The sequence below is a fragment of the Urocitellus parryii genome, chromosome X (genome assembly GCF_045843805.1).
Source record: "Urocitellus parryii isolate mUroPar1 chromosome X, mUroPar1.hap1, whole genome shotgun sequence".
NCBI classification, from domain to species: domain Eukaryota; kingdom Metazoa; phylum Chordata; class Mammalia; order Rodentia; family Sciuridae; genus Urocitellus; species Urocitellus parryii.
Window position 1 is genome coordinate 39,551,090 of NC_135547.1, and position 25,037 is coordinate 39,576,126.

Genomic DNA, 25,037 nt, shown 5'->3' on the forward strand with positions numbered 1-25,037 from the left:
TTTTATTTTTTTGAACCAGGGATTGAACTCCAGGCACTTAACCATGGAGCCACATCCCCAGCCCTTTTTTGTATTTTATTTAGAGACTGGGTCTCACTGAGTTGCTTAGGGCCTTGCTAAGTTGCTGAGGCTGGCTTTGAACTCATGATCCTCCTGCCTTCTGAGTTGTCAGGTTTACAGATTTGCACCACCATGCCTGGCTACATAATTTCTTTTAATGAATGAAAAAATTCCTTTGTATGAATATAACAATTTGCCCAATTATTTGTTGAGAGACATTTGGTGCTATTTCCACCTTTTGGCTCTTGTGGATAGTACTGCTGTGAAAATGTGTGTATATGTTTTTGAGTACCAGTTTTCAGCTACTTTGGGTAAATATTTAGGAGTCTAATTGTATCTCTATGTTTAACTTTTTAAGGAGCTGCTGAACTGTTTTCCAAAGCAACCACACAATTTTGAATTCCTAGGAGCAATATAAGAAGATTACAATTTTTCCATATCTTTGCCAACGCTTTTATTTAGTGGTGGGTTTTCTTATATCATTATAGCCACCCTAGTGTATATAAACTGTTATCTCACTGTGCTTTTGATTTGTATTTCCTTGATGATTAGTGATGCTGAGCATCTTTTTATATGTTTGTTGGTCATTTTCATTATTGATTATTTTTCACTTTAGAGTATTTCTCAACTTTCTGTTTTTTTTAATATGTAGTGTAGAAAATGGAAGTTCAGAAGCAAAGAATGAGAAAGCTAGTATTACAAAATTATATTTGGCAGAAGCCCCAAATGTCTTTGAGTACTGGTTTTCAGTTATTTTGGATAAATATTTGGGAGTGGAATTGTTGGGTTATGTGGTAACTCTGTTTAACTTTTTGAGACATCTCACATTTTCTGCAACAGTGGAAACTTCCTTTCTGATGTCAAGATTACAGGCCTGAAATATTTGCTAATACAATTAAATGAAATATTAAGAATGACATACAAATGGAAAAAGGGAAATAAGAAAAGTAATGGCTGATGGGGAAAACTCAATATTAACCTCTTGACTCAATTCATTGGGTATGAAGGAGGTACCACCTGTAGTAAACTTTTACAAATAATTAGATTAAGCACATTAAGGTTAACAGACAAAGAAACTTGAAAAGTTTGGGTTTTTTCCTTAACAAATTGTGTAAAGGATAAGAAATCATCATTCCCTTCAAAAATTCCACTTGTTTCCTCAAACACATTCCACATAAATTGAACAGATCATATTTTCCTGCTTTCCTTAGATATTCCTGATGATATTTTATCCAAACAAACCAGGGTATGTTAACAAATGTGGTTATAGTAATTTGGCTTACAGTTAAATTGTAAACCCTCTGGGAAATTGTTATGAGGTAAGCAATGTGGATAAAGTGGAATGAACATTCAACCAAGAGTCAGGAGATCTATGTTCTTCTAGTCCTCAGTTCCAAGATAACTAGGTTTATAGCCATGCATGAGTTTACTTAACCTCTTGCAGCCCCAGTTTCCTCATTTGTAAATAAAGAAATAACTGAACTCTTACATAATCTGTAAAGTCTTTTACAGCTCTAAAATTGTATTTGAGAAATGTATGTTAGGTACTTTAAATTTCAAAGGCAAATGCAATTTTTGTTTTTGTTGTTGTTTGCATGTATAGAAAGTAAAACATTTACTTTTATGTATAGAAAGTAAAACAGTTGCTTGCTTCTGTCAAATCTGAATTAACAGAATACTGGGCCCAAGGACACGAAGTTTCAAGTGTGAAGTCATGCTCTGCTTGTCCTGACCAACATTTGTACATGTGATGTTCTTCCCTCTACCTCAAGGTTTCTTAATCTATGTTTTGCAATGTGTGTCATAGATATTTGTTTATAAAACACAGTGTGACTGGCTCAGACAGGATATAACTCTATTCCCCAGTCAGTGGCTAAAGTATTTCTCATCTTCTGAACTTTTCCAGTCTTTCATTCCATAAATTCTGTGACCTCAAGTGAAGACACCTTGACATTTTTGTTTTCCATAGAAAAACACTGTGTTTTTTTTTAAATGTAGTTGTAGATGGACAGTACTTTATTTTACTTATTTATTTTTTATGTGATGCTGAGGATCAAACCCAGCGCCTCACACTGTTAGACAAGCACTCTACCACTGAGCTACATACAGCCCCAGCCCAGCACTGGGTTTTGAGATGCCTCTTTTCCTCCCCTTCACTTGTTGGAAAATCATAATACACACTGAGGTGGTTCTACACTGCCAGTATAGTGGTTTTCCTACAGGCCTTCTAAGATATGATCCAGTGAGCTCCAGGTCAACTAATTGCCATTGGCTTTTAATTTTAATCCCAAGATTATACCCAGCCCATTCTATGAACCTAAATGTAACATAATCCTTCTCAGGTAGGTCATTTCTCCCGACTCCTCATCAGAAACCACAGTTGTCAATAACAAGGACAAGAATTGTCATCTTATAGATGAGTGTAGTCTACAGGATCAATGCATTAATACTGCTCATTTCCAATTTTAGTGGTTTACACATTTGAACACTGCAGCAGATAAAGGCTCTATCAAAATTCACTATTAGAGAACTTTTATCAGGAGATAATTATTATCTGCATTTCCTACATTCCTGTTCCTGATATTTTTATTACTTCTTATTTATTTATTTATTTATTTATTTATTTATTTATTTATGTTACTTTACAGGTATATTTTGCCTCAATGCTTTTCTTGTGTTTCTGTGTTTAAGTCTTTCTTTGAACCTTAGGTCAGTTTGTTTATTTCTGAAAAAAGCAGCAGCTTCTACACAATGCTGTGATATATAGTATGGATATATGTAAATGTGTATAGTATGGAGTAGGGATAAGGGGGTATAATTAAAGTTGAAGAATCTTTTAAGGTTAGTGTGTTCTGTTTAATTCTGCTCTCTAATCCTCCCGCTTTCCCCACCCCCAGTAAAATGTTTTTTGTTTGTTTTGGGGTACCAGTGAAGCCAGATTTAAAGATAGGTAGTTAGTGTAGTTAGGTAAATTGGGTCTAAGGTCGAGTAAGATAAAGAAAACAGAGACCATTATAGAGAAAGGAGTCCAGGAAACCAGAGCAGCTCTTGGGGAAATTGAAATGCTAATGTGCCCAAGGCTCTGAACCCATCCCAAAGAACTGTTAATGAAACAGCTCCCAGCAAACAGTGAAGTGCTAATCCAAAACCGCCCCAGGCCCTTCCTGCCCAGATTACATCTCCAGTCCACCCATTTCCCATATTTTGGCCTTCTCACCTGCTTTTTATCGCTGCAGGATAGAGTGAAACAAAGGATGTGAATGTGGGAAGACTAAAAGAAGACCTTAGATATAAAAAGGGAAGACCTCCCCCTTCCAAGGATTCCGCCTTTTGGGTCCCCTTCTTCCTCCAGGGAGAAGTCTTTCTGCTGTCCTTTAATAAAGCTTCTACTTTCTACTCTAAACTTAACTCTGCTTCTCTGGTGTTATACTTCAGCATTTGCGGAAGCAAGGACTTGTCACCGGTAAACAGCGGTAACACCAGGGATTGAACCCAGGAGTGATTAACTGCTGAGACATATCCCCAGTCTTCCCTTATATATATATATATGTATGTATATGTATATGTATATGTATATGTATATATTTTATTTGGAGACAGTGATTCTCTGAGTTGCTTAGGACCTTGCTAAGCTGCTGAGGCTGGCTTTGAGCTTGATTTTCCTGCCTCTGCCTCCAGAGTTACTGGGATTACAAGCATGTGTCCCTGCACCTGACCCCAGTAGAATGTTAAAATATTGTAACCCTACAAAAATCTCCCCAACTCAAATCCTGAACGAAAGAAATGACCTCTTACTTGACCTGAAACATGATTTATTTTAGGTTGGTTGCTTTTTTAAAGATTTTTTTTTATTTTAAGAAATGCAAATCAAAACCACTCTAAGATTTCGTCTCACTCCAATCAGAATGGCAGCTATTAAGTATAAAATTAGATTTAAAGAAATAAAAAAGAATACAAATAACAATAAGCGAGGATATGGGGGAAAAGGTACACTCATACACTGCTGGTGGGTCTGTGAATTGGTGCAGCCAATATGGAAAGCAGTATGGAGATTTCTTGGAAAATTGGGAATGGAAACACCATTTGACCCAGCTATCCATCTTCTTGGTCTATAACCAAAGGACTTAAAAACAGCATACTACAGGGACACAGCCACATCAATGTTTATAGCAGCACAATTCACAATAGCTAAACTGTGGAAGCAATCTAGATGCCCTTCAATAGATAAATGGATTTTAAAAATGTGGCATGAATACACAATGGGATATTACTCAGCAATAAAAGAGAATAAAATCATGGCATTTGCAGGAAAATGGATGGAGTTAGGGAAGATAATTCTAAGTGAAGTTAGCCAATCCCAGAAAAACCAAAAGCCGAATGTTTTCTCTAATATAAGGAGGCTGATTCATAGCGGGGTAGGGAGAGGGAGTATGGGAGGAATAGAGAAAATCTAGATAGGGCAGAGGAGTGGGAGGGGAAGGAAGGGTGCAGGGAGTTAGAAATGATGGTGGAATGTGATGGACATCATTATCCAAAGTACAGGTATGAAGACATGAATTGGTGTCAACATACTTTATATACAAACAGAGATATGAAAAATTGTGCTCTATATGTGTAAAAAGAATTGTAATGCATTCTGCTGTCATATATACATAAAAAAGTAATTAAAAAAGAATCGTTACTTTTTGTTTGAAATTATTTTTGTGATTATGATATTATATAAATAAAGTAGGTAAATAGAAGAGTATAGAGAATACATAGATAATTATTTATACAAATTTAATCATAGAAATGTTATATCAAATCATTGGGATAAATTATGATTTTAAAATAATGTACTTCTGCACCCTTAGGTATCCATATCCATAGAAGAAAAAATATTGGATCCTGCCTCATCATATTCAAAAGTAATTTCTAAACGGATGTAGTCCTAAGATGTACTTTAAAAAATTAAACATTAAAAATTTCAAGACAATTTAAGAAAAAATTTGTATAACATTGGCATTGAGAGAAATTGTTCAATTAACACTGGAAATTCAGGAGATGTAAAGAAAAAAGAATGACATATCCAACAACACTAAAGTTTTCCAGTTCTTCTACAAAAGATAAAATTGCCTTTGTGATTTTTATACATATTTTTTAGTTGTAGTTGGACACAATACCTTTATTTCATTTATTTATTTTTATATGGTGCTGAGGATCAAACCCAGGGCTTCACAGGTTCAAGGTAAGTGCTCTACCGCTAAGCTACAACCCCAGCCCCACCTTTGTTATATTATAGCACTAGTGCATCATTTTGTTTTCTTACTGGTGATCTTCTTATCAACAGAATTATAACTATAAATTATTTTCAATTTCCTTGAAAATCAGAGGAAGAATATTTGATGATGAGTCAATTACCTAAAATATATAATTTAATTTAGTAAATTTACATCTAGGGGTTCTAATAAATTAGAAAGAGATACAAATTTATTTTAAAGCATGTTTGTATGTATTTTACCATTAATACAGAAATATTGGGGGACCAACCTAAATGTTCCACAAACAATGGAGTAATAATGATTAAATATGTTACGTGACACTCAAATGCTAGAGTGTTACACATTCTTGAATATTATGTCTTTAAAGAACTTTAAGAAACTTTCAGGAGAACTCATGTTTAACGTTAAGTAAAAAAAGTACTATCTTTATAAAATAGTTCCAATTTTAAGGAAAAAAAACATGCTTAAGAAGAAACTGGTGGGCTGGAGTTGTGGCTGAGCTGTAGAGCATTTGCCTAGCACGTGTGAGGCCCTGGGTTTGATCCTCAGCACCACATAAAAATAAACATGATAAAGGTATTGTGTCCAACTACAACTAAAAAATAACTATAAAAAAAGAAACTGGTAAATGGAATTTCAGAATATTAACAGTTTTGTTCGGCATGGTGGCACAGGCCTATAATCACAGTGGCTTGGCTTGGGAGGCTGAGGCAGGAGGATCTTGAGTTCAAAGCCACCTTCAGCAATTTAGTGAGGTGCTAAGCAACTCAGTGAGACCTTGTCTCTAATAGAATACAAAATAGGGCTAGGGATGTGGCTCAGTGGTCAAGTGCTCCGGAGCTTAATCCCTGGTACCCCCCCCCAAAAAAAAAAAAAAAAAAAACAAGAATATTAACAGCTGTCCTCAGGGTGCTAGAAATGTAAATTTAAAAATCATTCTTTACATATTTTTGTGTTTTCATATTTGCAACAATGAGTAATTATTACTTTTATAAACAGATATAGAATGTTATTAAACATTTTTTAATGAAAGCAAATTATGCAACAATGAGGTAGCATTTTTTTTGCCTATCAGATTGGCAATATTTTTAAATTGTTAATATTCCAATTTGGCATTTGGCAAGGATATGAAGAAACTGGCACTCATACATTCTGAGTTGGAGGCTCTTGAAAGTTTATTTTATAAATATCATTTGAGGAATGTATTAAGTCCATATACAGTGATAATACAGCTACAAAGAGCTGGACTACATTTTATTTACATAGGGGCTAATTTTCACCATAACTCAATATAGCTAAAGAGAGAAACTGAGTCATAAACTGATCTAGATCACCTGCTTAAATCTTTGCCCTGTGATAACAAAATCAGATTTGCTTAACTATTTCATAAATACTGAAAGTTGTTTTTATCTGTGGTCTGGATTAGTGTACATAATAGCTAAAAATGACTCCCTTAAAATCTATGGGTTCACCTTCAAAGTATTTGCTATAAATGTCATCTCATGAGAGGGGTTCACACTTGATCTAATATAGAAGTAAGATGTTACAAAATGAAATTTTGCTTCTCTTTTAGGTGTATTTATGTGATATTGAGATGGATGTGTAAAATATTACTTATTCATTTATATGCATGTTTTCCTGTGAAATAATAATGGTATTGACCTCAGGATTTTCTGAGGGTTAAATAAACTAATGCATGCAATGTGCTTGGTGTATAAGCTAGCATATAGTAAATGCTCAATGAATGTTGGCTTGTATTATTTGAACATGTTGTTTAAGATTTCTATTTGAATAACAATAACTTGGCTTATGCCAGGCATCATGTAGAGTCCAAATGAATCAGACAGTTTTATTACAATATTTAAGTTTGAAGAAGGATTGCTTTAAATATATTTCTGAAGGCTCAAGTAGAGTGAATATTTGGATATAAATATGGGATTTGTCCATTTCATAGAAGGCATAAGGGAATATTGAAGGATTAAAGGGAATGAGGATTGGCTTGGAAATTAGACAGTGATTTAGTGAATGAAGTGGCTGTAGACCACTTCTCAAGGACTTGAGCCCTTAGCTTTAATGAGAGTTATATGATAATAAGAGAATATGGGGAAAGACTGTTCTGGTTGTAATTTACTCCCCGCCCCCCATCTGTAAAGCAAGGAGGTTGAACTTGGTAATCAATAGCCAACATTTTCTATACACTTGCCATAGGTGTTTTATAAGCACAATTTCATTTAATTTTCCCTCAGATAAGCTTTATGAGTAAGGTACCATTATTCTTTTCAGTTTACAAATGAAAAGGCTGAGGTTAAGAAAGAAGTCATGTAATGTGGTGTAGGGTGGCTGGCCTAAGTCCAAAACCCATATGGTTTCTCCTCTGCTACTCTGCTCCTCAGGCCCCCAGCTCTAGTAGTTGATGATTTTGGGTAAGGAACATTTAAAATTTTTGTTATTTTACTGGTCTTTAAAAATGGCACATACTGGGTGGGGGGGGCTGGGGTTGTGACTCAGCAGTAGAGCACTTGCCTAGTGTGTGCAAGGCCCTGGGTCAGTGTAAGGGACCGGCGAACGACGGAGGAAGAGACCACCAAGAGACCGACTCATGCAACAGCAAAAGGGGGTTTATTGAGGATCCAGCGCATTGGGGCTCCGTGCTCACTCAAGAAGGGAGAGGGGCCAAGAGCCCCGAGCAGGGGTTGAGCAGTGCTTAAGTACACTTCTTTAGGGAGGGCGGGGGCTTTGCATACATCACAGTCCCCTTTAACAAATCACCATACACCGCGGGAAAATCAAACAATTCTCAAACATGATTAGTACATTCATTGGCGGGAACAGGTCGGGCGGGGGTGATAGGTCAGTCCTAAAGCGGGGTGTACATTCAAACTGATTGGTTTAGGTCCCGGGGTGCATACGTGCTGAGCTGCACTGGGTCCAGGTTGTTAAGCAACTAAGTGGTCAGGGGGGATTCCTACACATATCTAATGGGCAGTCCCGGGAATTGTCTTAACAGCTACAGGAATTTCGGGCTTTGAGTGTAGCTTAGAAACTTAACAATACCTGGTCCTTTACATTTTAACTCAGGCTTTGCAGCTTAGAAACTTTACAATACCTGGTCCTTTACATTTTAACTTCAGTTTCATTTATCCTTTCAGTCAGCACCACATAAAAATAAATAAATAAAATAAAATAAAGGTATTGTGTCCAACTGCAACTAAAAAATTAAATATTTTTTTAAAAAATGGCACATATTGGAATATTCTTATATATGAAAGAAAGAAAGATTTGGATGAGTTATGAGGCTGATGCTCTATTATTTCTCCTAACATTACTAGGCCAGAACCATTACAAAGAGTGGGCAAACATATAAGGTAACATTCTTGCAGGTTTTAATGCCAATCACAGCACATTTCACTCCATTTTGGCTTGTGGACAATAGAATTTTTTTTTACTTTTGGAAAAGTTGCTAAGGCAATTTTCAAGGATAATTGCAGAGAATTTTATTTAGGGGAGATAGGAATTAGCTTTAAAAAGACAATGAATGAGTTTCATGAGATAAACTGAAATTAAGTCCCATTAAAACTATTTAAACTTCACTGACTTTATAGATTAACTGAGGAAGACCTGACTCTTTATAATATTGCATCTTCCCATTCAGGGTCATTAGTGTCTTTCCATTAGTTTTTTTTTTAAATATATATATATATATATATATATATATATATATATATATATATATTAGTTGTAAATGGACCTTTATTTTATTTATATGTGGTGCTGAGACTCGAACCCAGGGCTTCACACATGCTAGGCAAGTGCTCTACCACTGAGCCACAACCCCAGCCCTTTCCATTAGTTTTTGTCTTTCAAATTAGTTTTAAAACTGGTAAAATGTACTGGAATGTAGGGAAATGTTTGTTTGAAAAAAAATTAATCATTTCTCCAAACTGATATTTAGGACTGACTACCTACTACACCTTTGACTATTTTATATTTTTTCCTTTGTGGTGATGAAGATTGATTTTAGGGTTTCAAGTGTGGTTGGGCAAGTGCTCTACCACTGAGCTACACCCAGCCCTTCCTTCGTCCATTTTTGAAAGGAGTATCTTAAGTTATTTATATTCACAGTAAGATCTGCCTAGGTTTCTGATTTCACTAGTTGTTTCAGACACTCCGCTAAAGACAGTATTGGTACTGGTTATTAGTGCTGCAAAAAACAAGTTTTGATAATGGCAGACCCTAACAATAACTTGTCTATGCAAATATTATAAAGTCCTACTGCTTGTAGTTGAATTATTATTCTACAAGCCTGTGAATAAGGATTAGCATGCAAAGGTTTATTATACAGTTAATGAAGAACAGTTGTTTTCTGTTCTTCCATAAATAACTAATGTCAAGAGCAGCCTGGCTATCTGTTTCAGCTTCTTGTTACAGAAGAGCAAAATAGGCAAGGCCTAGATATCAGTGCCTGCCAATGGAGTGGTCCTGTTAAATTCTATGTAGCTTTGGAAAGTTTAATTTTCATGTTTTCAGTGTTTTTATGTTGTATTTTTCAATAGCACTGTATATTTCCCTAACTCTTCCATTTCCATATATTTATCTATTCAGTTTCTAAGTGAATTGATAGTTCTGAGCGGATGCATTACTTAGTGAGGCTGATGTAACAGCAAGTCTCCTGGTGTGGTAGGAAATCCAGGCTCTGTTACTAGTTATTTTATTTGCATCTGTTTCTTCATCTTTTAAAAAGGGGTAATCTCTGTCTTCCTAACTAGTAAACAATGGTACAAGTGTTTTCTCTGAAATGTTTGACAAGCTGCCTGGGGAATATTTTGCTCTTGTGTGGTAGTTCTTGGAGGGTTTTTTTTTTTTTTTTTTTTTGGTATTTTTGGGATTGAACTCAGAGGCACTAGACTACTGAGCCACACCTCCAGCCCTATTTTGTATTTTATTTAGAGACAGGGTCTCACTGAGTTGCTTAGTGCCTTACTGATGCTGTAGCTGGCTTTGAACTCACGATCCTCCTGCCTCAACCTCCCAAGCCACTGGAATGACATGCACCACCATACCCAGCTTCTTGGAGGATTTTTTAAAAATATATTTTTAGTTGTAGATGGACATACAATATCATTGTTTATTAATTTATTTTTTAATGTGGTGCTGAAGATCAAACCAGTGCTTCACACATGCTAGGCAAGTGCTCTGCCACTGAGCTACAGCCCTAGGCCTGTTGGAGATTTTTTGATGACAAGAAATAAAAGGTTTGTTTTGACTCCCAAAACGTGAAAAAGAAAGAGCTGGAAATAGGGCGGACATATTTGGTTTCCTTTTTAAAGATTTTCTTCTTCATTCTGGTTAAATATGAAGGAAAAGGTGAGATATGGTAGGTAATAAAGATGCCAAAACTGGGGGCATTAATAATAGTTTAAATAATAAAGATCTTGAAAGTACAAACAGTGTTGTTGGTCTGATAAATATATTTATATCATGCACATATGCATATACATATATTGTAGACACATAGACAAACAACCAACCACAACAACAAAGGATCATCAGGTTTAGTTACTTCTTTCCCCTGTATCTTGTAAATTTGGAGGAAAATCAGAAAACTGAGGACTCAATGTTTAGATGAATTACCTAAATGAAAATTTCTGGGCCAAGAGAATGATAATAAAGGAAACTGGCAAAAGTACCCTTTAATTACAAGTTCTTTTTAATCTCAGTCTAACATACTGATTTTTGTGTTATACTGGGTCTATGTTGTGTTTGTTTTATTTCTACTAAGTGTATTGAGGGCAGGGATGATCATTCTTCCAACTTTTGTTTAACCCTACTACAGATGTCAGTTCTCTGTATACTCTAGGTAACCGGTGAATTTCATCCCTGAGAAACGATTACCTATTTCTGGGATTAATAACAAGATCTCATAAAATTAAAGATGACAATTAAACCTGTTGTTTGAAGTCCTGAACTTTCTAGGTCAATCTTGAATAAGGAAACTGCATGACTGCCTCAGCAATATTTATAGGCAAATTATGTTTAAGTGACTGGGTCAGTTGGAAATTAAATGCGTACTATGGCTTTAGAGCAGTAACACACAAAAACTGTAGCTCTGTACTCTCAGCTAGCCCCCGATTTGTCACCTGGGATGCTTATTAAAAACTCAAAATGTTTAGTCTCACTTAAATCCTGATCAAAACATATGGGGGTTATATAGGTACCCATATTCAAACAAGAGCTCCAGATGGTTTTGATGCGCACTTTTAAGAAGTACTGTAGTTTGTAATTTGAGAGGGTGGGGCATATCTGGTAATTCTATGGGGAAATGGAAAATAGCAAGCAAAGTGAAATGCCCATTATCAGCAGGAAGAGGAAGCTAGTCCACCATTATGCACCAGGGAACTGGAAGAATACTTGACATTTATTTCGTTTGGTGATATATTCTTGGCAGTTTGTCCTGGCTCATTTGTAGTTTCGTCTGTCCCTTTTTAAGTCCTGAGACAGTTCGCTGGAATTTTATTTTTACCAGTATAATTTCTTGAATCTCTTGGGAAAGGCGTTTGTAGGATTGGCTTATTCACAACGATCAGGGCCATTAAGATGTCACAGTGCTTCAATGACTTTTTCTTATCAGTTCTGAGTTCTTTTGCCATTACATGGCCGTGGAAAAGGAAGGCGTAACGTGAAAACCCTGCATCGTTGTGATTATTTCATTAGCGGGCGGGAGTGGGGATCTTGACGCAGTGAGAGGCAAGATAAACGGATGAGAAACATTAGCTCAGGCTTCCAGAAGAAGGAATGCCTTCAGTCAGAGTGTTAAGATCTCTCTGTAAAGGAAGAGCAATGAAGTCCAAAGATAAGTCTCTTTAAAGGGAATCTGGCAAACAACCTCAAGGGAACTGTCAACCTGGGGTGGAGTCCGCCGAAGCAGGTGTGGGCGTGGGCCGGTTCAGCATCTCTCCGCAATTACGCACAAGGCTCTTTGGAAACACACTCGATAGCACTGCCACCAAGTCGGAGAGCAGCGGCAACCCGCAAGGAGCCCTTAGCCGCCTCTGCGCCCCCTCAGCACCCTTCCTTTACAGCTGGAGCCTGCTCTGCTCCGCCTTTTCGGCTGACGTCCCGGGCGAGTGGGGGCGGGCATGTGGGTGGGCCGAGCCGTCTGCCGCCTGCGATTCGGCCGGCTCAGCCACACCACCGCGTGCCCCCTCTCCTCCCGCCCCTCCGGGCGCGTCTTTTCCGGGCTCGCGCCGCGCCCCGCCCCCGCAGGCTGTCTGGGTGCGCGCGCCGCTGCTGCGGCTTTTTCTCTGGCCTCCGCGGCGCGCCCCTCCTTGCCTTAGTGCTCGCGGGCGCGCGGCTCCCTTTCGTGAGCTTCCCGAGGGCTAGGCGCCGGCCGGCAGCGAAGACTTGGAAGGCAGCGCCTTGGGTGAGTAACCCCTGATAACAAGGCTGCGGCCCCGGCACTCCTGCCTTTTGGTGTCTGGGCTCCAGCTGCCTGGGGGTTAGCATAGCTCACCTGAGCCAGGAGGAGGCTAGGTGAATATTCCTTTTCCCGAATCCGCTCGCTTTCTTCCCGAGCCCGGCCAATCTACCCTCCCGCCTCTCCTGAGGCCAGGAAGATTCCTGAGGTCACTATCTTCTCCTTTGGTAGAGGCTGGGGTCCTCGCGAATTTGCTTGCCTCTTTTTGCCGCTTATCGTGACCCAAGGCCAAAAGTCATCGTCCTGATAGGAGTATGAGTCTTTGCCATGACCCTTTTGAGAGGAGCCCATCAAATGCTTGCTAGACCTCCAAACGACCTTTAGGGCGCCCCTAGACCTCAGCTCCATTTTGTCCCCTCCCAGTCACTCTCTAACTGAGAGCCAGGGGTCCTTCTGGCTACAGAAGCATCCGCCCTCTCGAATTTGAGAGATGCCTATATCCTGTTAACATCCATACCTTTAAAAGGTGATGCTAGAAAACAGATGGATTCCAGCAAAAGCATGCTTTCCCCCACCCCCAACCCCGTCCTTTATATCTACATCCCTGCCTTCACTTGCTGCTGTGTATTTAGTATTAGCTCTATTCACTTCCTCTTCCTCTCATTTGAGTACCCAAAAGAACTGTGGCTGAAGTCTATAGACACAGAAAAACCTAGGAGAATATGATTCATTGCCTAAACCCATCAAGCGGTTACATATTTGAAATAAGACGTCATTTCTCTTTTTACTCCAGCATCTCCTCCTTCAATGGCATTTTTTTCACCCTCTTGAAATTAACTTGTTTTATTCGCTATTTTCACCTTTAAAAAAAGTTCATCCTCACTCTGAGAAATGATGGTGAAATGCACAATAAGTGTAAAATAACACTGAAATGGACCCCATTGAAAAACTAAGCAGTTTGATTTGTTGGTTAATTGTTTAATCAACTGCTCAGTTTCCTCTTCTGCAAAAATAAGGATGTTGGTGTAGACCATAACTAAGTTTCTTTCTAGTGTTTTTATTCTTGTACCTCTAACTTAGTGCTTATTAACATGTTGCTGCATAACGGAGATTTAACCCGAGAAAACTTTTCCATCATTGTTTGTAACTTGAGTTTTTCTTTTATTTTGCTTCTAACAACAGTATTAAATGTTCTTGAGATATAACGCAGCAAGTGTACTGCCAATAAGCATACTAATCAAGATTTTAATGGTGTAAGGTCTGTTCCTTAAATTGTAAAATAACTCATCTTTTCAGTTGAGTTAAAAGCTGAGACGTGAGATTCCTGTTACAATTAACACTCTCTGCCATTTAGGTGGTAGATGAAACATTGAAATGTCAGTACACATCCATCTTAGACTAGAGTGCCTTATCAGACCATAAGTAATTTGACACCTAAAAAAATCCATGGAAAGTGTAATGCAACAATTAACTTTGAGTACATTCAGTTTTGTGTATGTGTGTGTGTCTCTGTGTGTTTTGGAAAACCCCTATTTGAAAAAAAAACCCACAAATGATTCAGATTAAGTTTTTGTTTGAGTGTTTGGGTCAGAGATGAGATGGCTGGACAAAGAGTCTTGCCCAATTCAGTGAGAAGAAAATGAGTTGGGACTCTGGAGAGGCTCAAGTACTAGTTCCAGCTCTACTTATATTTGTAACCTTGAACAAGTCATTTTACCTTTCCTGGTTTTCACATTTTAAAGTGTCTTCAGACAATTGGTAGAATAATCTGGAAGTTCCTCAATTTGAATTCTGTACTCATACTCAACAGATATGATGAATATGTGTGTGTGTGTGTGTGTGATGCACTTTACATTGAGACTTTGTCATAAATCCTGATATATCATTTGCTATTTAGAATGTTTCCTCAAAGGTCTGCATATGCTAGCTTCAATTTAAATATACTTAATTCCTAATTCATTGTAACTTAGTGACTTCCTTTCTATATGTGGAAGTCTATAAATTGGGAAGCATTTTACAAAAGTCAGACATATTGTTAACTTCTGTTTGTAAATGAAAGGTGTATATATATATATACACACACACACACACACACACACACACACACACACACACCACACTGGTTTTTAAACTTCCATTGCTTTTAGAAATTTGTAAGGAAATGTATACATACTGCCTTATAATTGTTATTGGCTAAGAACTTTAAAAGAATATGCAAACATCTCATTCATTGTGTTTATTCACTCAATTAGCTTGTTCCCTCATCTGTCACTTATTTTGTGCCAGGCCCTCAAAATACTATGGTTATGAAGACAGCCTCTACTTTTTAGTATGTAGTCTGGGATCGTGGTGGGGTTGTGAAGAGACAGATGTATGTGCATTTAATTGTTATTGAAAGTGGCAGCGAGGGCTAAGGATATAGCTCAGTGGTTGAGCACTTGCCTAGCATGTGTGAGGCCCTAGGTTTGATCTCCAGTACCACAAGCAACAACAACAAAACACAAGAACCAAACCAGAGACATAAACAAAATCCTGGGGGAAGTTAAGGTTCCATAAGGGAGGAGATGATTGTATTAACTATAGCCTATAGACTATTCAGAATTACTTTTGTTTCCTTCATTGACTTTCAATTGCTGAGCCCTTAGCAAAAAAGACTTGTCTTATATATTCTTTTTTTCTTGACTTTGAATTTTGACATAGTTGTAGATTGTCTCATATATATAATATAGTTATACATGATGTTACCATTGGGGATACATATAATATATATAATGGTAACATCATGCATAACTATATTATAACATCACAACCAAGAAATTGAAATAGATACAATCTGGCCATTTTATTTGGATTTCATCAGTGGTTTTTTTTTTTTTTTTTTTTTTTTTGTGGTGGTACTGGGGATTGAACCCAGGGATGCTATACCATTGAGTTCACAGCCCTCTTTATTTTATTTATTTATTTTCAGACAAGGTCTCACTAAGTTGCCCAGGTTGGCCTGGAACTTGCAATCCTCCAGTCTCAGCCTCTGGGATTACAGGTGTGTGTCACTGAGCCCAGCTGATTTCACCAGTTTTAACATGAACTCTTTTGTAGATTGGTATGATCACCAGAGGCAAACTACAGACATCTCCCTACCTCCCTGGCCACTTGGGAATCATTGATCTGTTTTCCAAATTTGTTGTCTTGTCATTTTAAGAATGCTAAATAAATGGAATCACACAGTATGTAACCATTTGAAACAAACTTTTTTTCTACTTGGCATAATTTCCTGGAGATTCATGTAGAGAATGTATCCTTTATCAATATTGTGTACCTTTCATTGCTGAGTAGTATTCCCTAGTACTGATGTGTGTTTATAATCATTCTCTTCTCAAAAGATATCTGCTGTTTCTGGGGTCTTATTTTTTGGGGGGTGTGGCTATTATAAATAAAGATCCTATGAAATACTACATACAGATTTTTCTGTGACCATTAATTTTCCTTTCTTTGGTTTAATTGCCCAAAAGAACAATTGCTGGGTTGTTTGATAGTTACATATTTAGTTTTTTAAGGAACTGTCAAACTGTTTTCTACAGTGGCTGTATGATTTTTTTACATCCTCATTAACAATGTATGAGTGTTCCTCATCCTTGCCAGCATTTGGCATTGTCACTGTTTTTTAAGTTAGCCATTCCAATGGGTTTATAAAATATCTTCCCATAATTTTAGTTTGTGATTTTTGAATAGCTAATCATGTTGAATGTCTTTTCACTTGCACATTTGCCATCTCTAGGTCCCCTTTAGTCTTTAGTGAAATGTCTGTTCATGCCTTTTGTTCATTTTCTATTTGCATTTTTAACTGTTGAGTTTTGAGAGTTCTTTATATATTTTAAATACTAATCCTTTAGATATGTGGTTTGAAAGTATATTCTTTTAATTTGTAGCTTGTCTTTCCAACCTCTTCACAGAGATATTTCCAGAACAAAGGCTTAAGATTGGATGAGGTCCAGTTTATTAATTTTTCCTTTTATGAATTAAGCTTTTGGTGTCAAGGGATCTTACATACTTTTCTTATTTAATTTTATTTCCCTCTGTATAATATCAATTATTCCTGTAAGCAATGTGAGCATTTTCTCTTTCAGTAATCCTAGAGCTCAAATATATTTTGTTTAAAAGTGGCCTTGAATTTAGTATGTGAATAGTCACAAATGCTTTTACTTTATTAAAATGGCTCCTATCCTTTTGTACCTTAAACATGACATCTACTTCACCAGGCTGTCACATACAACATAAAAAATGTGTATTTTAAAATAAACAGACACATGATGTGTCAAGAAGGTTTTTGGTTTCACTTTCTAAATTAAAAGTATTTTGGCAAAACTGTAAGTTTTCTCATCAAAGATTTTGATAAGTAACCCAAGGAACAAATTTTTGTGTTTTCAGTTAAACATACTTTGAAAGTCTACTTTTGCATTTTGAGTAATCATGAATCATAACCATGTGTTGGTGAGCTTTTCTCATTGTTATTAGAATAATGAATAAAAGATTATTGAATCTGGCTGGTCAAACTCTATATTTTCCTTTTACAGTTGCGCTTAGCATTCATTTTAATTGTTTTTAAAATAAATTTTAGGGCTGGGGTTGTAGCTCAGTGGTAGAGTGCTTGCCTAGAACATGTGTGGTACTGGGTTTGATCCTCAGCACTACATAAAAATAAATAAATAAAATAAAGATGTTGTGTCCAACTATAATTTAAAAATAAATATATAAAAAAATTAAAAAGCCCCAAAAGGTCTGGGGATGTGGCTCAGTGGGAAATCACCTCTGGATTCAGTCCTTAGTATAAAAACATAAAGATATGTACTCATAAGAGCTTATATAAAGAGTTAGTGATTAATTATGAGAATATTGATTTCTGCAAAGTGGTATGAAATTATCACTTGTCCCTTCACTGTTATCATATTTGCTCAATTATGTTTGCAGCTAGTGTAATATATTCCTGTTTGAAGAAGATCAACATTGGTTTAAAGTAGATACCAGGAAAATGCTCCCTGTGGCACCAATCCTATCCATTACCTGTTTTAGTAAATAAACTCTGCTGGAATGCAGCCACATCCATTCATTTAAGTATTGTCAGGCTGTATTCACAATATAACATCAGAGTTAAAACAGGACCTATGGCCTGATAAACTTATTTACTCTCTGGACCTTTGTAGAAAAAGTTTGATCCCAGAGATAAATCAACCTTATAAATTATCATTTTCCTATGTTATCAAGGAAATTTAACAGACTTTGCCTTGAATTTTTGTACTCTTTGTTTACATTTTCAGGGGCTATTGTGATTCAGAAAACTGTATTTGTTTTCTTGACAAAGTTAGTGGTCTTAGTAAGGCATGCATAGAGAGTTGGAAAGATTGATTTTGTTGTTATTGTTGAAGTGTTAGTTATTTTAATGTGAATGTAAATTTACAGGTATGGCAACTAGAGGTCTATGCAATCATAATGTGAGTAATCTTAATTGTGAGTAATCTTAATTGTGAGTCACAGTGATTGGTAATTAGTAAGCCAGGCAGGGCAGCACGTTTGCTCCTGAAATTGCTACATGATCTTTAAAGATATAGTAGTATGAAACTATCAAACTGAACTTTGTCTATTGTCTACTATTTTGTTTGCCTGGCTCCCTTCTTTTGTAAGTTAAGTTGACACTTTAGTTCTTTTAACTGCCCAGTGTTGTTGAAAATGGAAATGGATTTAAGACCCTTGCTTATACATTCAGAAGGAAATGGATACCCACCTCTTATCATACAAAGAAATTAAGATATATTTTAAAATATAAGTACATATTTTTAGTACTTTTGGAAAGTATGGCATCTTAGAAAGTTGAAAAAGTAAATGTGAGACTAGAGAGAAATAGCTTCCACATATGCAATAGAAACTTTAATTGACTTCCACTTACCTGAATCACCACATTAAATGAGGATGTTCAATTTCCTATCACTGAAACTTTGCTATTAGTAGGTTAATTTGTAGCATTCCAGTGTGCTTGTACACCAAGATGTTTTTATTATTTAACCTGTATAGTTTGGTTGTACATGTTTTTTTAAACATGTAATTTGTTTAATATTTTGTAACCTGGTCAAACACAAGTTGGGAGATTTGGAGCTCTTACTGAAAATTTGCAGATGAAGTAGTACAATGTCTGGGGTTTGCATCTTACATTGGGGTGGGGGATAGTGTTGGGGAGTGGGTAGATATTGAAGAAAACACAATTCTGTTATGTAAGCTTCATTATATTGAAACAATTGAGTGTTTTAGGAAGAGTTGGAAACAAGTTGCTAAGGGAAATACTAAGTAGGTATGGCTAGGACAACTATAATATATTTGTGTAAAAATTATGTAGAAATCAAAACAGTTTTACACTCACATTGCTTTGTAAGTATCTTTTAAATTATTTGCAGTTTTGTCCTAAGAATTCAGTTTAAAGTTCTATACAATCAGTGGGCCTGGAGTTAAAGACAAAAGTCTTGGCCTCATGGCCCTATATCAAAATGTTGGTGAATGATTGTACATTTACCACTGATAAAATAAAATATGTGTCATGCATATTTAAAAATAATTTTCACCCAAATTTAACTTTTTAATTAACTATCAACTGTTCTAAATCACATTAGATAAAGGGCTTCTGTCATATAATATGCATGATATATAAGGAGATCCTATGGATAAGTAAGACAGGCACTCATTAAAAAAGTTGCAGAGGAATATAAGTTGGAATTTCTCAGAAAAAATAAATAAAATGATGAATAAAAAAGAAATGTTGCTCAAATTCACTCTGATAATTAGGGAAATGTGGGTTGGGGCTGTAGCTCCATAGTAGAGTGCTTGCCTTGAATGTGGAAGGCACTGAGTTCGATCCTTAGCACCACATAAAAATAAAATAAAGGTATTGTGTCTATATACAACTAAAAAATATTTTTGAAAATATGGAAATGTAAACCATTTTTCACCAACTACATTAGAAAAAACTGAACATAACTACTTTTAGCAAATGAGCACACTCGTACACTGTACAGGTCTTTGAGAAATAATAATCTAATCCTCTCATTTTAAAATGTACATATATTTTGATCCAGCAATTCTGGGGAATATCTCCACATGTATATAAAGCTATATAAGGTTTTACTACAGTGAAAACTTGGCAGAAACTTAAATATCCATCAGTAGGGGAATGATTTAAATAATAGGTTGTACTGTAGAATACCATAGAGCAATTAAAGGAAAAAATAAAGAGACCTATTCAAACTGACATAGGAGTTCTAGAGACTGTTGTTAAGTAGGAGATGAGGTGTACAGTTGTGTACCGTAATTCCACTTATCTAAAAGCAAATAAACCCTTATCATTGGTACAGATAACAAAAAAGGTCTGATTGATAACACACCAAGAGTAGCTACCCCTAGAGGAAAAAGGAGTGCTGTTAGAGGAAGGCCACATTTTACCCTATAAAATTCTATAGTGGTTTTTTTTTTTTTTGTGTGTGTGTGTGTGGTGCTTGTGATTTTACTCACAGTGCTTGCATGCAAAGCAAGCATTCTACCAACTGAGCTATATCCCCAACCCCTCTATAGTGTTTTTAAAACAATTTATAATTTATTTTTATTAGTAATTTTGAAGATTAATATATGAAACATTGGCACACTGAAGGGTAATTACAATATGGTTTCTTTATTACATAACAGTACTGTGCTAGAAATGTAATGGCTTGTAGGTAAGTGAGCACTCAGGTTTTTTTTTTTTAATATAACTTTAACTTTTTACCCTATACAATTCTATTGTGGATGTATTATTTTTGTTTGTTTGTTTGTTTTGTGGTGCTGGGGACTGAACTCAGGGCCTTGTGCATTCAAGGCAAGCACTCTACCAACTGAGCTATATATCCCCAGCTCCTCTATAGTGTTTTTAAAACACGTGTATACATGCTTGTAATCACAGGTGCACACACATGTATATCATCTTTCTACAAAAATGGGTTGTCACTATACATACTGATTCATAAACTTGTTTCCTTTAACTTAAAACTATACTGGGAACATTGTTCAGGATCAGTAACTGAATGAATGAAAAAGATGTCTGGTGAGACTATAACAACATTGTACCATGTAAATGTAATGTTTTAGTTAAAATAACCAGTTTCTAGGGCAAACTATAATCTTGAAAAAAGTTATGGTCACCAGAAACAAATGGTCAAGGAAGCTTTATGTTCTTGGTGTTGACCAGTTCAAAACAGAACATTTTAAATGTAACTCTGAACATGTTACAGTCATACGTCTCTTAGTGATGGGGATGTTCTGAGAAATGTGTCGTTAGTAGATTTTTTTTGGTCTGATTTTTGTCATTGTGTGAACCTAGGTGGAATAACCCACTGCACACTTACTGAACATAATTATATATGCTATGATTTTATATGACTGGTAGAAAAGTAATTTTGTTTACACTAGCATCACCACAAATATGAGTAATGTATTGCACTACAACTTTCATAGGTGATAGGAATTTGTGAACTCCACTGTAATCTTATGGGACTACCATCATATATATGGTGTATCATTGATGGAAACATCATTATACCGTGCTTGCCTGCAATTAAGTTGTAGTTGCTAGTGATGATATATAAGTGAATTACATTAAAATGTCATTAGGAAGCTTGTATATTTTCATGAACATTTAAAAAACTTAACCCAAATGATTATTTTTGGTAAAAGAAAACCAACAGCTGTGTCTAGTTTTTGGTTAAAGTTACGCATGACAAAGTTATATTATTTTACAATTTACAAGAGTAAAGAAAATCTAGGTATCTGTAGCAATGTCAGTCACCTTCTGTATATACCTCTAGAAAATGAAGAGCAGAGCTGTGATGGATAACCAGGATAGATTTGGGCAATTATGTCTGTATACCTCTTTCTCCTATCATTTACAGGCATTTATTAAACATATCCACTGAAGGCCCATAATATCCTCTGGGTTTATGCTGTGGGGTTTAAAGGCAAAAATAAATTGTTTTGTGATGAAGACTTTTTGTCCATTTAATCATTTTTTTCCACAAATTGTGCACTTTATAAAAGGTGTTAATATGATTAAGGATCTGCCTAGCCACTCATATTTTTGTTATGATGACGGAAACAGCCTCTATTTTGCACGACTATATGCTTCTTGGCCTTTTTAGAATTGATTTTATAGCAAGAGTTTTCTCTCAGAGGTGCTACCAAGTTAGCAGACTTTACAGGGGAGTCAGGGTAGAGGTTCCCTATTTCTCAGCTGATTAATGGGAAGGGGATGTGTGATTAGATTATTAAAGAGGTGTTGAAAATGTTAATAGTGGATTCTAGTGGTTGTTAGATGTTAATACAGTGGAAAGGCATGATGAAATACCTGTTTTCTCTAAGTATTTTGTTTATTACCTTTAATGTGTGCTTAAACTATTAATACTGTAAGCAAGTAATGATAGGTTTTGAAGGAGCACTCCCCTGAGGGTACCTGATTGACGTGTCTTCAAAGAAAACCTAAAGAAGTGGGCAGAGCTGCTACTGCTAGTAAGATGGTGATCCTTCACTGTGCTCAGAATATGTTTCTATTTCTCATATGAACTGAAAGCTAAAAAGTTCCCTCAGACAGGAAACAGGAACTTGGTGAATGAGCTTAAAATTCAGTCATGACTTTGAGAAGAGAGCTCACACTAATATTGCATGGAATGAATCCAAGCAAAAGATGCTGTGTTCACATAACCACTGAAGATACCAAGTTGAGAAGTAGCCTAAAAGAATAATTGAAAAAGGATAACTTTACTGAAGGATAGAACAGAAGTATTCATAACAATTTTCAGATGAATATGTTTTAGACAAATAGGGCAGAAAAGAGAAAAGCAAGTATTCCAACAATTTGGAATCACCACTTTCTGAAATTGGTCAAAGGTCAATTACAATGCTATAGGATGTTTTAAAGTCGTTGGTGGAATATTTGGGGTGCAGAAAGTGTCAGGTAGCAAGGCAAGCCCAAAATGGTTTTAGAAGGCATTGGGATCCTCTGCACCTAAACAATTCCTTACTGAGTAAGAGTTTCCAAGATGCAAGTTGTTTCCATAACCTGGGACCTAGAAAAGTCAGGGCTCAGGTGCAACTTTGATGAATTATGCAGCCTTTAATTGGGAATCCATGTAGTGCTTATTTCCCCAAATAGTCAGCATTCTCATTCTCATTCAAACACAGGTACATGTTATACATTTTTAAGCAAAATGACTGACCTCTTAAGGATGTTATGCAACTCAAAAATTTCCCTAGAAATTTATAACTGCTTTACTTAGATTTTGGTTTTAGGTCAGAATTTTTATGTGGAAGCAGGTTCTTTTTATTTATAAACATAATTACATTGGTTTGTAACATTATATTGATTTCCAAAAAAAATTAAATCTTAAAATATTTGTAGGAGAGAAGCTTTCTTTAGGAAATAGCCCTCAGAGAATTCAGGAGGTTCCTTTTACCCAAGGTTTTCACTTTCCACAGTTTCAGTTACCCACAGTCTTAGTTATCCACAATCAACCAGTCTAAAAATATCAAATAGAAAGTTCCAGCAATAATCAGTTTATAAGTTTTAAATTCTTTGTATTGTAGTATGCTGTGATAATTATTCTATTTTTATCACAATCTCTTCTTGTGCCTAATTTATAATTAAACATTATCAAAGATACGTATGTTTAGGAAAAAATAGTGTATAGAGTTTAGTGCTAGCCACAATTTCAGGCATGTGAAGAATGTCTTGGAATGTACCTCCCATGGTTTTGGTGGGTACCATACTTCATTACAGGTGGTATTAAAGTACAGGCTATTTTATAAGAGACAACTAATTGTAAAATTGAAAATCTTCATGTTGAATGCCCCTGCCTTATTTTGTATTCCTTTTTTGAAATGGAGTTCACCAACATCACTTTCTAACAGGTCAGCCATATCATTGCATTTATTTTGGGGACTTGCTTGGCTAAAAACTGAATGATTGGTAATTCTTAGCCCCAGGATTACAAAATAGTTAGTGGAGTTAAAAAGACACACCAGCCCAGCCAGCTGTCTTGAATCCTAGCTCAGTAGGGGTATAATAATAAAGTATAAATAAACATAAGTGCTCTATAAAGGTGACAGCTCTGGCACTTGGGAGGAAGAAGTTCCAGTGGTGTGGTAGCTCCCCAACCCCCGTCTTATCCCTGTGGTACTCTGAATTTTTATCATTGTTGTTTGTTTACCTGAAATATTTCTATGGAGTGACTGACTTATATAATTGCAATGCTAATAGAAAACTGGGGATTTTTTCCTAACACAGTTTTCAAATACTGATGTTTTTTCTCCAAAACAAAAACAAAAACAAAACCCCTAACACTAAGGACCATACTTTGTATAATATGGACAATGTATTTGTCTGCTCACATCTTGTTTCCCGTTGTCCTCAACTTGGGAAGGCTGTTGACCACTTTCCTCCCCCACCTTTGTTTGAAGGGTCATCTTTCTCAGGACACTGCCAGCAGGAAACAGGAGGTGGATGCTATATTAGGGCATTACCGAATATGTAGAGGAAGTAGCATTGAATTTACCGTCTATAGCCAGGGAGCTCCTTGAGTTTTGAAAACCAGGAATCTCAAATCCAGCTCCTACTTAAGAGACATATTTAAAAACCAAGGTGTACCGGTGGGTTCCTTAAGCTAAGTAATATATTGAGAAGCTCTGCAGTTTTTAATTTGATGATCAGTTGCCAGTGAACATTAGCAAAATTGAGTTAGAACTCTATCATTCTTTATCAAAGGTGGGATTATTGTTATTCAATACATACATGCTGCTTTAGTGACTTTAATAAGATGGAAGCAATCGTTTTGGAGTAACTGACTTTGGTTACACATATTGTTTTTCAACTTACAGTGATTTCTCTAAATTTTGACATCATTCCTAGCTAAGGTAATAAGCACTTAAGGTCTTATTATTTGTCTAGTTTTTTCTAGATATAACGTTTTGTCACAAAATCATGGGAAAACATTTCTTTTTCATTGGGAGAAGTGACCAGGAATTTAAGATGGAAGATTAATTCTTAAACTGTGAACTATGCTATTGACATCTACCTCCAAATTAAAGAAAAATCAATGATATTTGAAAGTTGTAGGGTTACCTATTTGGGTTGGATAAAACTGTCCCTTGGAATGATCTAAATTTTAGGAGTTTGAGTTTTGGCCAAGTTTTTTGGCCACATCCTGCTACTGCTACATCATTTCCCCCCTGCTTTTACTGGCACT

General features: G+C 36.1%; 1 protein-coding gene and 1 pseudogene across 2 annotated transcripts in view; one reads left to right on the plus strand and one right to left on the minus strand.

The window, feature by feature from the left end:
- LOC113188469 (serine/threonine-protein kinase VRK2-like) overlaps window positions 1-11,968 on the minus strand; it is a 54,212-nt pseudogene extending 42,244 nt beyond the window's left edge.
- Window positions 11,969-12,570: 602 nt separating this feature from the next.
- Acsl4 (acyl-CoA synthetase long chain family member 4) overlaps window positions 12,571-25,037 on the plus strand; it is an 85,826-nt gene continuing 73,359 nt past the window's right edge. For both annotated transcript variants that reach the window (XM_026396774.2, XM_026396775.2), the window contains exon 1: window positions 12,571-12,741. The gene's annotated coding sequence lies outside the window, so the exon portion shown is untranslated. The remainder of the gene's footprint in view (window positions 12,742-25,037) is intronic.